The sequence below is a fragment of the Pteropus vampyrus genome, unplaced genomic scaffold (genome assembly GCF_000151845.1).
Source record: "Pteropus vampyrus isolate Shadow unplaced genomic scaffold, Pvam_2.0 Scaffold373, whole genome shotgun sequence".
NCBI classification, from domain to species: Eukaryota; Metazoa; Chordata; class Mammalia; order Chiroptera; family Pteropodidae; genus Pteropus; species Pteropus vampyrus.
The window spans coordinates 1028043-1043608 of record NW_011889154.1 but is presented as its reverse complement, the minus strand read 5'-3'; the positions used below and the strand labels follow the sequence as shown (position 1 = coordinate 1043608).

At 33.8% G+C, this 15566-nt stretch overlaps 1 protein-coding gene across 12 annotated transcripts in view; it reads left to right on the top strand.

Moving 5' to 3' along the window:
- DLGAP1 (DLG associated protein 1) overlaps window positions 1-15566 on the top strand; it is an 822162-nt gene that overhangs the window by 15586 nt on the left and 791010 nt on the right. For 4 of the 12 annotated variants that reach the window (XM_023523029.1, XM_023523026.1, XM_023523031.1 and 1 more), the window contains exon 2: window positions 158-247. The exons of the other annotated variants lie outside the window; for them this stretch is intronic. The gene's annotated coding sequence lies outside the window, so the exon portion shown is untranslated. The remainder of the gene's footprint in view (window positions 1-157; window positions 248-15566) is intronic. 12 annotated transcript variants of the gene reach the window in all.

Sequence of the window (15566 nt, the reverse complement as noted above, 5' to 3'; positions counted from 1 at the left end):
TCTGTTTACCTGTGTGTCAAATGACCGAGATGACATTGTGGTTTTGAGGTTCCCTTAAAATGCTAATACTCTGTAATTCAGATGAGAGTTGTGTTACACAGAGATTTCAGTGAAATATGAAATCCCTACTGAAACTGAATGATTTTACAAATTATAGGATTGTAACGATGAACTAGGGATCAGCAATCAAATTTTGAAACACTGGGAAGTCTGTGAAAGAAGATCGAATGTGTTTTATGTAAACTAGGTAAGTAGTAAGTATAACAAAAGAAGCTAAAGATAAACTGCGCTTCTTGGGGGGACTATAGGATACACAATTAGGGTTACTGATGAAAGTAATGAAGAGAAAAATGAAGGGGGAATAAGGAGTGGTTAGGGGGTAAGTGATTGATCATTTGTTGGGGGAGCATGAAGAATTTTAAATAGTTGCCTTGAGTTGAAAAGCTTGGAAATAAAAAGTGTCTTAGAAGGATTTGTAATTTTCTATTTCATATGGTAGATAAAAAATCCTGCAGAAAATTTATATTATTTTTCAAAATTTCCAGAATCAGAAAATTTTTAATTCATCCACAGAGGCTTCAAGTCATCACAACTATAGATATAACCTAATAAAAATGAATAAGTAAATATTATGAACATTTTTAAGGATCATGGGCTGAAATGTGATAGCCAAAACTATTTTCTAAATTTAAAATAACATAGGACCTATTAGGTGATTATATCAGTCTAGCACTTCAGAAACATCTATTGATCCTTTCTTTGTCATACACTATGTTTGATACTGGGGCACAAAGGTACCAGGTCACAAAGGGTTCAGCATATAAGCAAAATTTGGCAATATGTTGTAATAAGTGTATATGAGTTACTGCAGTTCCTAGAGGAAGTGGTATGTAAATCTTCCCAAGGAAGCTGTGGAAGCTCTTGAGTTCTTTTTTCAAAGGGGACAGTTCATTATTTTTTTGACAAAAATTAGCTTTAGTGAAAAATCAGTCTTTTTGAAAGCACATTTAGTAGATAGGAAAGAGAAATTGGTAAAAAAAAAAATCGAGATTAATAATAATACATTAGTTATTGTTAATTGATCAGATATTAAGTAATTCTGAAAAATGCAAAACAGGTCAAACATTATCCGTGCATTGAAGTGTCTCACTTGGCTATATGTTGCAAAGTACTTGATTATTTTTCCTATCTCTGAAGTTGCATTAAAAATCATTGTCAATATTTCAGCCAGCCGATATTCTTCATAAAATTTCAGAAATGAGCCAGCCCATTTGTTCTGTAATTCTTCAGTAACTTTATTGAATTTTTCTCTTGGCTGCTTTGTTGTTGTTTTGGAAATTTTTTTTTTTTTCTAAATCCTGGCATCAGGGATGAAGAAAACCAGAGGCTTCCTTCCATTGTTAGAGATCTCGCCTTTGTTTCCTAAAGATAAAGTGAATCTTCTATGATGGTTTATGAATTGTTGATGTTATTGCCGAAATCCTTTATTGGCATAAGTAGGACTTTGATTGAGTTGGACCTAAGAGAAAAGTGCTTTAGTAGAATATAACCACTATTAGACCCTATAAGTTCAAAGAGAGAAACCAGCTCCCCTTCAGAAAGATACCTTGCTGAATCCAAAAAAGAGCTAATTTGTTGTCATTTAACTTTACATCTATATGTATCAGCAATTCTCAGCCATGTCTAGACATTGGAATCATCCAAGGAACTTTAAAAATATATGATCTCGCGCCCCATCCTAGACCACCGAAATTTTCATCTTTAGGGTGGGTTCAGGTACGAGCATTTACAAAGCTTGTCACATGATTCTATGTCACATGATTCTAGGGCACATCTAGGGATAAGAACTGATGACCCCTAGCAGTGGTTCTCAAAGTCTGGTGTCAGAACCAGCAGCATTGCATTATCTAGGAACTTATAAGAAATGAAAATACTGGGGCCCAATTCAAACTTTATTGAATCAGAAACTCTGGAGGTGGGACCCAGAAATCACTGTTTTAATATGCTCTTCAGGTGATTATAATGCATTCTTAAGTTTCAGAACCATTGGACTTTAGGTTTCTATCTCTAGCCGGGTTCTTATGTCTCTGCCTGCAGGTCCCAGGCAATCATGCTTGGCAATTGGCTTTTGTCATAGAGGAAAAGCTGTGAAAGATCATTGCTTGAAACAACTGATCATTATTAGAGTCTTCTTCATGTGGCCATGTTTGTGTACTTCCAGACCACTTCTCTGGGAACTTTTCACCCTACCCACTTCCAGAAATGTTTCTCTAAGCTTCTGACCTTCCCCGTGCTACCAAAATCTTCTTGCATATTTTGAGCTTCTTTGATGATCATTCTGACCACTTTTCATGCATTGTACTGGCTTCTAACCACCTAACTCATCTAATTCATGGTATCTGCCTTTACATGTACTTGGTTTTGAGCCCCAGAACCCTCTCAGCAATTCATGCATTTATAGCCTTTCCTCAACTTTCCTGGTCCCACCTCCTGTGACCTGCTGCGCCCCTACTTTGGGTGCTACATGGTTTAATCATTTCATGTGTTGCAAGAGGGAAGTGAAAGAAAGAATTGAGACATTAGACAGCTTTCATCCCTCCAGAATTACACTTTTGTCAAGTAGTTTTATTACTGTGATTAAAGAGTTATGGGTTTGTAGAACATCTGGAGCAATTGCATTCAAATATACCAAAACTCTTTCCAGAGTTAAATTATAGATGCAGCTAAATCATGGTAATTTTGCATCACTGCCCTCTCTTCCTTGGTGTGGAGACTGAGAGATGAATGAATGCTGCTACCTCTTTTGTTACATTTTTACCTTACCTACTTCAATTTTCTCTTTCTTTTACCTTTATATTGTTTTCTGGGATTATGAAAATTATCTTTCCTGACTCCTATTCTGTCTCTTTTCATTTTTTCATAATACATTTCCATTATTTGGAATTTTATGCCAGTATTTTAATGTGACTGTATTTTCTGTTTCATGTACGTTAACCAACTACTTATTCAAGCCAGAATCTGAGGCAATTTCTGAGGCAGCTTTTAAGTGAATGAAAGATGAGGTATCCTCCGTTTTTACTTCCTCGCATCCACTCATAAATTTTACTAATTAACTGCCTACCTTTATCCTTTATTATTCTCTAATTGCTTACTTATTATTCTCTCAAATAAACTTCTCTTTTACAAGCCAGGTACCTTCAGCCTACCTGGTGCCTTCTCTATATATCTTTTTTCTGCTAATCCAAGAACTGCCTTTTCTGCTCATTCCATGTTCCCTTTCAGCTCCCTCCAAACTATCTTCTGAAGTTATATTAGATAAATCATTTTGAAATGTATTTATTTAGCTGAGTTTCCAAATGAAATCATTTGATATCTAGTCCTTATGACCTGAAAGGTAAAGTTTCAACTTTGTTGTGTGGCATTTAAAGTTTCTTCAGACCTGGTCAGGTATACTTTTCCAGATTTAACTCTTAACATTTCTCTATATCATGTAGTTTTAATGCTTTAGGCGACATTATTTGTCATTTCCTGTATAACACCATGTTTTATCATGTTTTTCTCAATGTCTTGCCTCTGTTTGTTACCACTGGTTGGGATGTTCTTACTTCCTTTTCTGCGTGGCAGACCACTAAGCATTGTTCCACGTAGTGGGGAGGCTTTCACAGCTTCCCTTGGAAGATTTATATGCCACTTCTTCTGGGTTCCACCAGTATCTCATGTATATTATTACAACCTATTGTAAACCTTTGCCACCATGCTGGTCTCTCTATGATCTGGTTGAGAAGGACCATGTTCATGCAGGACCAACAGAAGAAGCATTCATTCCCCAGATAGGTTGAGAGTTGGGAATACTAGAGGATACTGTTGGAACTAATGAAAAGTATATGGGACCCAAGGTGGGTGAATTGGGTGGTGGAGGTCCAGCAATGTGAGGAGAGGAAAGATAGTGACATGCTGACTATTTTTGTAATCTGGACAGATTCAAGGAGAAGGAGGCTTTAGCGAAAAAGTTCAGAAAATAAAGAGCTCAAAAAAGAAAGTGAGAGAAAGGAAAAGTTAGTGTATCAGTTATATTTTGTAACTTAACCAATTACTACAAAACAGCGATATAACACAACCACTTTATTATGCATGAAGATTCTGTGGGTCAAAAATTCAAACAGGGTATAACATTCCTGTTAGAGAGATATACGTAGATCAGTGTCTGTGATATAAAGCAGTAGAGGAAAATGCTGTTGTGTAGGAACTTAATGCTTTGGGGGTGAGAACAGGTTTTAATGAATAAAATAGAGAATAAGATGGAGAAGACTTTATGAAAGACATACCTTTTGGGTTGGGCTTTGAGGAAGTTTCATAGACATGATCAAGTTCAGGGACTGAGTATATAAACAAAAGGGCTAAACATGTATAGATAGCAGTGATTGATTTGTGATGTCTAGAACATAGGGGGTGTGGCAAGATATAGATCACAAAGAAGCTTTGGGATATAAACTGAAGAGTTTGATTTTTTTCATTCAACAAAGAATCACTAATTTTTTTTTTGTTTAAGCAGAACTATCTTTTTTGAGTCCATCCAGATTTTGATAGTAGCTTATTCTGGAAATGTCTGAAGAAAGAATAGATGAGAGTTAAGTAGATTTGTATGGGGATTAATGTCCCCAAATCTCTGACAGGTAAAATGCTTTAAGGTTCTGGTGGTGAGATTATGAAATAAATGGTCAAAGTGACGAAGAATATAGCCTCCACCTTCAGTCATCTTTCAGAATAGGTACTTACTTGGCTGCGACAGGAATGTAATTTCCTTAAGGACTGCCATATTTATGGTGGCTCAAACAGTATCTAGTACATTCATAAATATTAGATAAACAAAGGAATTAGGAATTTTTGTATGTCTTCATCAGTGTATGTACCCATTTCTCTTTAGCCTCTTCAAAAACAACGTATTCTTGCAGGAACTAAGTGGTTTTTATGTTTTGTTTTAGTAACTGATTTCAGCAAGCTATTTGAACACTTCGTATTAATAGATGATTATTTAGTAAAAAAAAAAAAATAGTTCCCAAGAACTAAGTTAAATTAGGTACAAATATACTATATTGGAACAGAAATTATACTACACTGGTTTCCAGAGAGATTTTGTCCATTGCTGGCACCTTATTACAGATGACTGTATTGAGGCCTAGGGAAGTTAAATGACTTAGCCACAGTTAACCAACTAGTAAATATCAAAGCCATGACTAGTAATAGACTTCTAATATGCAGTCTGGTATTATTTCCATTGTATAATGCTACGTGCCACTTTGATTTTAAAGTCAAATATTAGCTTGAACTTCATGAGGAAAAAAAATCCATCTGGCTTTGCTAAATTTCCAGAGGAGAAGCCACCTCCTGTGACTGCTGAAAAATTTAAATCCTAGGGTGCCAGAACTCAAGAAAGGAGAGGAAATGAACAGTATGGTATATTTAAATAACTTAGTGTTTAAAAAGACACAAGTAGACACTTGTACATTTGATTAACTTCCTTTGGGCTTATTTTTGAGAACTGAATTTGGGTAGAATGGACTTTCTATAAGATAGAAGGCTCAGAGATTTATAGAATTATAAGAATATTCTTGAGAAAAGACCTAAGGGATTGCCATCTAAGACCTGTATTTCAGGTTGGAAAAAGAAGATCTCCAGAGAGATTAAGTAACATGTCCAAGGTCACAAAATTATTAATGACTGTAAACCAAAACTCTTAATTTGAGAATTAGAAACCAAAACTCTTAATTTGGGAAAAGTGAATATTACTTTTCAGGTATAAAATGCACACCCTTAAAAGAAATATTTGGGTTTGAGGTGATGTATTTTAAAAATATTTTAACTTTTTGGTGTCCATTTACAATATGAAACGTAACAATTCAACAAATATCTCAAGCATGACGTTGATCTTCAGAGAACCTCATCACAACCACAAAATGCTGACTTAACTTCAATACCTTTTATTCTCTGCAATGAACTGTTCTGCAGATGTTTACTTTGTTGTTGTTTTCTCTCTGTTCTTTATTATTTCAACATCATATGCATTTTACCTAAATATTATTTTTAAAAATTTTGCTTGCTTTTGAACTTTATCAAAATGGCAGCAAAATCTTTGTATTCTTTTGCAACTAGCTTATTTTTCATTTAACAATATTCTTTGAGATCCACTCAGACAGTTAATATATTTTCAGTGTTGTACGAATTCTACTTTGACTGTTCAGCAACTCATTCATTCAGCCTCTCATTTTTGTATATTTGGTATGTTTGATGGTCGTTTTTGTTTGTTTGACTTTTGCTATTACTAACCAGGCTGCCACGTACATTCGTATGCATGTTTCATGATAAGTATGTGAAAGAGGCTGGGATGTGCAGTGTGCCCACTTTTCAAGACAATGCCCAGCCATTTTGCAAAGCAGCTGTAACAATTTGGACTCCCACAAGTGGTAAATAAAGTAAGAGTCCCCAATGTTCTAAATCCTTGCCAACACTGTCTTCTTATTTTTTCCAATCTGGTGAGTGGATGTTTGCATTCAAAAGTTATTTTTATTGTGATTTTGGGTCTGATATTTTTTCATAAGAAATACGTGTATAGTATTACAAAAGAATGCAAAATTAAGACATTTTATAAATACTCACTTTAGACAAAATGATTAAGAAAAACATAACACATTTACATGAAGAAAGTCTATAATGTTTTTGTCAGAGGATAGATGATATTTTCACACATTCAGAGTGATGGTTGATATATTCAGCAGTAACACCTTTATGTTGGTTAATATTTAATGATAATCTTGAATTAATTAAATGAAGTTCATTTTATTCATAGTTATTTATTTTATCATGCTGTTTTAACTCATCCTGGACTAAAATATAGTAAGATGGGAACTCTATATATTACATATATGTATATACAATGACTCAGGATAAAATCATATATTGACCTAAATAGATGATGTTACAAAATTTATAGAAGTAATAACACTGTAACTCTTAGGGCTGTTTTGAGATTGTCACAATATAATCTTTTTAAAACTCTTTTAGACCCTTAGTTGAAAAGTGCCCTGGCTATGCTTATTATATGACATTTAATGACTCTAACGCTATGACACAGGCTCATTGGCTCATGTTATAGGTTGTTCTCTGCCTTAGTGGGATCTGATATGGTAACACCAACTTCCTATTTTAATAAGGTAGTAAAATTGTGGAATCTCTAGTATTCACTTCCATCCTCCACTGATTAAGTAAGAGCAGTTTTATTATGATAACTTGTTACCAAAAATAGATGAATAAACTCAGAGAAGTGAAACATCTTTTGATAAAGACCCAGTAAGTTCCCAAAGTTAAATGAGATTTAATAAATGTCTCCCTCTATGATCACAGATCTGCACAGTTTAAATTCAGGTTTGACAATAAAGATCACCTTTGTATTATGCAGTTATTTTGTAATGAGACACTGAACATTGATGTCACAGGGTCACTTCATGTATTACAATTGCCATAAGGGCTCTAGGTGGTTACATATCAATGTTAAGAAAGGATTCAGTGAGGTGACAAAGTTTATTTGAGAATCTACTAAGAGCTCGGCATTTCCTCCATAACTTCCTAAAACAATGGACGACAGCAGGAAATAGCTTTTCTATCTAAAGCTGGACGGAACTAACATAGGCACTCTTGATTCCCATCTACTCTTCCTAATCTTTTTCAATGGGTTCTAGCCTTTGATGGCAGCAAGAGACACAATCTAAATTTCAAGCTGTGAAAATGCCAGAAGCTATGCCAATTTAACAAAAGGTTTCAAAAGAATATCCTCTACTAATCCTAGATTCCTTCTTTGTAGTATTGCATTAATGAAGTGCCAGAAGAAGATTGAGGCACTGTGGATTCCCATACCCATCTTACTTACACTGGCAGATTTGCATGATCAAGATCTGGAGTTGACAAGTTCAGTATGGCCACAGGTGTCCCTTGAGGTTCCATCCTTTGTTTATTGCATAACTCCCTTCCCAACTTCACCTCCAACCTTCACTCAAGGTGGACCTAACCCATCTGCTTGTTGCTCTGTCCCCATTTATTCTCCATTTCCTCCGCATGTGGCTTGCTCGATATGATATCAGTAGCATGGGAAAGCAGTCTCTCTGCTCCATTTGGTTAATTAATCTCCAACTGTGTTTGTGGCTCACCTTGTTCTTATGTTTACAAGATTATAAAATCTTTGAAATTTTTCCTTCTTACTTTTCCTGCTCCTTTATGTATAGCACCAAACAAACTATAATTTCCAAAATCCACTACATTAACACATTCTATTTCTACTAATTCAAAACCTGTAATACCTCCAACATTAATAATCTCATAATATCTCAACAAAACCTCTTAACCAAATTCATTTCATATACTTCTAATTTAACCTAATACATTTCCTCTTTCGTTATAATATGTTTCTCCTGATTATTGTCATTCAGTATTCTTGAAGGTACCCAATCACATTTTATTGATTTTACATGATTTTGGATCACATTGAGATGATAATGCATACATAAGAGGAAAACAACAATTTAGTAATATCTAGAATTTCCTGAGATTTTGTTTTGTCGTAGGCAGATGATAGTTTGCTAAGTGTGTAATGTGTATTATCATTTATTTCTTACAATAACTCTATGATATAGTAATATTTTATCCCCACTTTATAAATATGGAAACTGAGATACAAAATTGTGCGAGGTTACACAGGAGGTAACTTGTGGAACCAGCAGAGAGATGATGCAAACACAGGAAGTCTGGCTTCAGTCCCAGCATTCTTCCTCACTAGTCTTTACTTCTTTATTAATATGATACATATTTCATCCTCTGTAAATCCTTTTTGAATAAGATGGGTCTTTTAAATAAATAAATCTGTTCCTTGGTTCAAGAGTATGGGCAGAAAGTAGTACAAGAATTCTAAAGCAGAAGCAATTGCAGCCAGTATTTATATTTTAAAAGAGGCTTTCTGGACTCTAACTCAATAGGACAGGACTTTTAAATGCCTTACCAAAATCACTTGGGGAGACATTTTTAAGTAGAGGGCATCTTCTGCTTCTACAATGGCATCAAATCAGGCCATATGGATTCACGCATTAATAGTGTAGAGATAGGAGTTAGGGTTGTGGAAGGACCTGAAAGGATTGGCAGTTTGTGTGCACATGGAAAGTCAGTTGTATTGTAACACAACCAATAGAACCATCACACAGGCACCCTGTTCTACTGAGAACTTTTATCTAGGATCCACAGTGTTCAGGGTGCTGTAACTTCCTTTTGCTATTGCTTTTACGTGGAAATGAATATGATCTTATCCATTTTGCAGGAAAAATGCTGGATCAGTGTAACTACTAGGCAATTGTATGTTAGATATTATAAAAATGTTTATAATGTAGGGTTCCCGCCCTCCAGGAATTTACTACCATGTTAGAGAGAAAAGACTGGTACAATCAAGTTCCCTAGAGGAAAAAAAAATTAATGCCAGGTTTTACGGAAGTAACTATAAAATCATTATAATATAGAGGTGTTAAATGGAGGGAGGTAAAGAGTAGGATTGTCCATTTTCTTTCCAGCTGCCCCTCATTATATCCTATTGTTTAGGTTCTGTGAAGGTAGTACAATGTCTTCAGCATAATGCATAGCCTGTAGCAGATGTTCAATAAATGTCTGAGTGAAAATGCATTTGGGGCTGAAAAATGTAGGGAAACAGTTTTCTGCATGTCCAAAAACAATTTCCAGAAAATTAAAGTTTGTGTCTTTAAACAGGAAGGTAACCGTCCATGGCACTGGTTTAATTCTATTTGCAGAGTTATAGTAAATGTGCCCTCCTATAGTGGCTGTTCCATTGAGCTGGTTTCTTGGAAGTGTTATCTGACACCCTTCACCTTAAAATCAGCTGTAGGACAGTAGGAGCCTGTGCTTAAATCTGGCTCGAATAAGAGCAAGAGCATGGGCAGTCACTGGTGTCCAGCTTCAGTGCTGGTGGCCAAATATTACGCAGTCAGTTTTACAACTGGATTTCAAAAAAATGTGCAATATATTATTTTGCTCAAATATGAATTAATTGTTAACTCTCTTGTAGTGTTGATTGTGGAATCATTTATTTTAACATAATACTTTTGCTAGCTTTGAAATATTTTCCTGAATTCTGAGCACGAAGATATAGCAACAAAAAGTAAATAAAATACAAATCAAATTTTAACCCACTGGAGAATATGTACTTATGTTTCATTTCCTGGGCACTCACACAGAGTTTGGTATATACTAGACATTACATATGCATTGGAGTAAATGGGTAGATGGATATAACTATATTTTAGTTTTAAAAAAAGTTTCTTCCAGTAGAATTAACAATGGCAGTAAATATTAGATTAATGCTGTCAGGGAAATCTAACAATTAATTGTCTAGCAATAAATTGGTTTTGAAAAAGTAAGTGAGGAATAAGGTACAAATTTAGTAATCAATATCATCTCTTGTATTTATACTTTCTTTCAAAAAAAGAGAAAGAAAAACAAAAGCCTTTTGAGAAACATTTAAGCAAAACTACTGCTTTCTCTTTTTTTTTTTCCAATTTATGTTTAATAACTTTCCACTTTCAGATATGCCATAAATTAAATCAGAACCCCATAGAGAACAGTATGTTCAATATTCGGTCACAGTTTGAAGGCATTCTCATATGATTTTAAAGAAAAACTATTTTCAAGAGAATGTGGTATAAATGACTAATTTTATCCTTGAAATTATTAAGGTCCTTTATCTCAATGGCTGTGGTCACTTTGTATTATCTTTATATCAAATGTACATGATTTTAAATTTACAGTAAAAATTTGGATCATAATAAAAATGAGAAGATGCCATTACAACCAGAAACTGAAGAGATGAATTCTAGAAAATATTTGTTAATCTTTTAAGCTTTCTCTAAAACAGAATGAGGAATTTAGTTCTTGAGATACAGGACCCAGCATATTATCAACTCATTGTTTATCTGGAGTCAAGTAAAATTAGAAAGGAGGAGAGGTTTGCTTAGGTATCCTTCTTATCTGCAAGGTTCCTAGTGCATCCTTTTAAGATTCTTTATCAACCCCTACGAAGTGCCTAGTAAATTCACATGGCTTCAAATTCTCTGCCTATTTCTTCCCCAGGATGAGATAAAACCTTTCCTGACCACCTCTCACTTATCTATTGTCTTGGGCCCTCAGAGTCCTGAGTGTTTATCTCCCTTCCCAGGACATCTATAAATACTGTTCTGAAATAAGCAGCCCTTTAAGAATTCTATCAACCGACAGAATTGAAAAAGCTTTTTCATGATTAACTTCCGTATTAAAAGAGGCTCAGTTAGGGAGCACTGAGCATTCTCAATGACAGATGAGAATGATCATGTCTACCCTGGTTTTCTATCAGGCATTAGAATAATCTAGAACATTCTGCTGATATAATATGAATTTTGAAAATATTCTCTTAGATTATTTATTATCTCAATAAAGTTGACTTACTATACTTTGTTGTAAAAAGGTTGAGAAATTTAACCTACAATAACAATTTAGGAAATCCATTTTTGTTGCTTGATGTGAAATACTTTGTAATTAGTAGGCAAAAAGATAGTCATAGTGAATTTAAAGAAAAATAACCACCAAATAACTTTCATAGTTGTTAAATGAACTGTGAACTACTTCTCACCATACTACTAATGCAAATGTTCTGTCAGTGGACATTGCACAATTTTCATTATTCATTTTATGAAGAGCCGCACAAAGTACTTCATAAAGCTCTAAGAGAACATTTTTTGATAATCCATTTTCCAGATGAAGAAGCAAATACTAGTGGAAGTGAATATTTATTGGTTTTGGAAGAACTGGTGGATCACATTTAATGATAGCAAAAGAGTATTTTCATGATTATTTTTTAGGTTTAAGCTATAAAATATGCTCTGTACTAATAATATATGAAATGTCATTATTTTATGCATTATATATAAATCAAAATCTTGAAAGATGCATTTTGTAAGCAACAATATCACTAATTAGGATGCTTAATAAGATTAGAGCCTCTTCTAGAAATAATTAAATTTCATAATTTATGTGTACAATTTAAGTTTGTAGCTGTAATTCATTCACAGTCTCATTTACCAGGCATACATACACATAATTGGCTTTTAAATGGGTCATAGAGTATATTTCTAGCTGCAGACTAGCTTTTTCTTAAATAGTAAATGCTTATTACACTCAGGAATAGAGGTTTTACTCTCATTTATTATATAAATAGATAATTCTAACATTAATATTTTTACTTAGGTGGTTCAAATTTCTTTCACATTTGGACTTTCTAATATTTAGAAAACAGATATTTGTTTTTTCTCTCAAATTCATTTGTATATATTTCTATATAGTTTTCTTTTTTAATCAGAAGATGATATATGGCTTAATTATTTTAAAATATCTGAAATTTTGAGAAGGGTTAAAACCTTTAGAAGAAAAGTTAACATGTGTCTGACACATTAATTCATCCTTCATTTCTTTAAAGTTATTGTAAGTAAGCTCACTGAAGAAAAATTAAAAATTATAGATAAAAACGAATTAATAAAATTCCAGTGATCATACTAATATTAATGTGTATATGATCAAGTTATTCAGATTCTTTAGGTGTGCTTTTTTTACTAAAATATAATTGTATTATTTATATCATTTTATAACTTTTTAATTTGATATCATGAATCCTTTACATGTTATAAACACCAAATTATATTATCTATTTAATGGCTATACATGTCATTGTGTAAATCACTATATATGTATAATCACTATATATATATATATATATATATATATATATATATATATATATACACACACACACAACTTAACCCTATTTAAGCCCCTATTGTTGGGCATTTTAGATCCAGGTTTTCTTTTCTAATATTAAAAAGACTATGGTTAACATACTTTTACATTCATAGATGAATCAAATTTCTTCTTGGGTTAGAGCTCTAAAGTTGTAACTACTGTATGAAAAGCAATATGTACATTTTCAAGACTTTTTTTTGACTTTGAAAATTGTCCTCTAAAGAGATCATGCCAATTTAACTTCTGTTAATGGTGTATGAATATCCTTTCCCTGGTACCTTGCTAACAATGAGCCTTATTATTTTACATTTTTGACAGAGGGCTGAATGGTGGTCCCTGAACAGATATGTTATGTCCTTATCCCGGAATTTGTCAGTAGCAACTAATATGGAAAAAGAGTGAACATGACCTTATAATGTAAAGATATAATTAAGTTAATGAGAGAAGTTCATCCTAGATTATTTATGTGGGCCCTAAATGCAATCGCGTGTATCTTATAGGAGGGAGGCAGAGGGAGTTTTGAGATAGATACATAGGAGGGGAAGGTAGTGTGAAGACAGAACAGAGAAAGATATGGCCACAAGTCACAGAATGCTGACAGCCAATTAGAAACTGAAAGAGGCAAGGAATAGATTTTCCTCTAGAGCCTATGGAGGGAATGTGGCCCTTTCAATGCCTTAATTTTAGACTTCTGGCCCACACAAATTTTAGAGAATAATTTTCTGTTGTTTTAAGCCATCAAGTTTGTGGTAATTTTCTATAGCAGCCCCAGGAAATGAATATAGTGCTATATGGAATTCACTGTTTATGAAGAGATATTATTATAGTTCGAAGGGAAGATTTCTGAACCAGATTCTCAAGAATCATTAATACCTAGGCAAGTGCCCACTTTAACTTTAATATCTGTTTATAATTCTTTCTCTCTAATCATCTCAGTTGTCTTTAACAGGCCCCAGAGCCTTGGGTCACCTTTGTCCTCACTTAAGTTTTCATCTTTCATGAAAGTCTCATCCATTCAGTTATTAATATGTATTCCATGTCCAAGACTTCAGTCTATATACTATGTTTAATCTTTGCCTAACATCTCACTACTAAGCTGTAAACACTAGACACTTGCTTTCTGGATAGTTTATTAGCACCTCATACCCAGCATATCTGTTATTAGACTTCGTATCTTGTTCTACCGCCTTTATTGTCTACCATGGTGATTCTTACCTTCCTCCACTTGGATGTTTAAGCTAGAATCACGCATCTTGTTTATCACCTCTACATGCACTCTTGATAAGAAACCTTAGTATCTCTTTCTCCACTCCATCCAGAATACATGATGAGATACCATCATGTTTCCTATCTGTAATAGTTGCCATCTTGCTCTATGTACCCGCCGCCTCTCCCCAACCATTTATTAAACATCCTGTATAGTGCAGCCAGAGACTTCCTTCTAACAAAAAACTGTATCACCTTGTCATTCAGCACCTTGTTACAAAATAAAACCTAAACTCTTAGGAATGACAAGTGAGGTCTTGGATCTCTTTTTCTTGCCTACATACCTGCCTGCCATTCTATTTTGGAAAACTCTGCTCTTGTAATTTGAACCAGTTGCAGTTTTCCAGTTTGCATGTGCTCTCACAACGTCCTGCTTTGCTCAAACCATTCTCTCCCTGGCATGTCTCCTTTAACTTATATAACTACTAGTTCTTTAAACCTTAATGAGAGGTCTACTCTATCTGAGAAACTTGCTTAATTCTCCCAGTTTTATAAGCAGTGTTTCCCTCTGGTCCTAGTTTTATATTGAGTAGTAATTTTTATAAATCTATTTGTCTCACATTAGACTGTGATATTCTTGAGGGTAAGGACTGTTTGTCATCCTTATCTCCAGTTCCTTCCAAAATGTCTAATCATTAGAAATTAACAACAAATTAGCTGATATTTAGTAAGTACTTAATTTATGCCGGATATTGTGCTATAGGTTCCACACAATCACATCTATTTCTTTTAACACCCCTAGGAAGTCAAAATTATTGTTACTTTCATTTTATAGGTGAGGAATTTGATCCATTGAGAAGTTTAAGCCAAGTGCTTAAGGACATACATTTAGTACAAAGTAGGCCGATATTTGAAGGCTAGCAGTCAGATTTGAGAGTCATTTCTCTAATTTAACCCTTTTAATATCATGTTTCCTTCTAAGCATGTTTTTGCTGTATCTCATAAGTTTTAAGGTTGTATTTTTATTTTCTTTCAGTTCAAAATATTTTTAATATTATCTGACATATTCTATTTGGCTCATAGGTTACTTTGAGAATATACTTTGTATTACTTTTATTATTTTAAAATTTGATGGCTTTTTCATAAGCCAGAGTATAGTTTCTGTTGGTGTTTCATGTGAAATTGAAAAGACTGTGTTGGGAGAAGTGTTCTATAAATGTAAATGTGCTTATGTCAAGTAGGTTAATGGCATTGTTCAGGGATTCTGTAATTACTGATTTACTGTGTACTTAATCTGTCAGAGAAAGGTGGTAAAATCTCCAGCTATACTTACCGACCTGTGTATTTCTCTTTTCAGTGCTATCAGTTTTTGCTTCATGTATTTTAAAATTCTGTTGTAAAGTGCTTATACATTTAAGATTGTTCCATCCTTTTGAAGAATTGAGCCTTTTATCATGACAGTAGTTTCCCCTTTATCACTGATAATATTT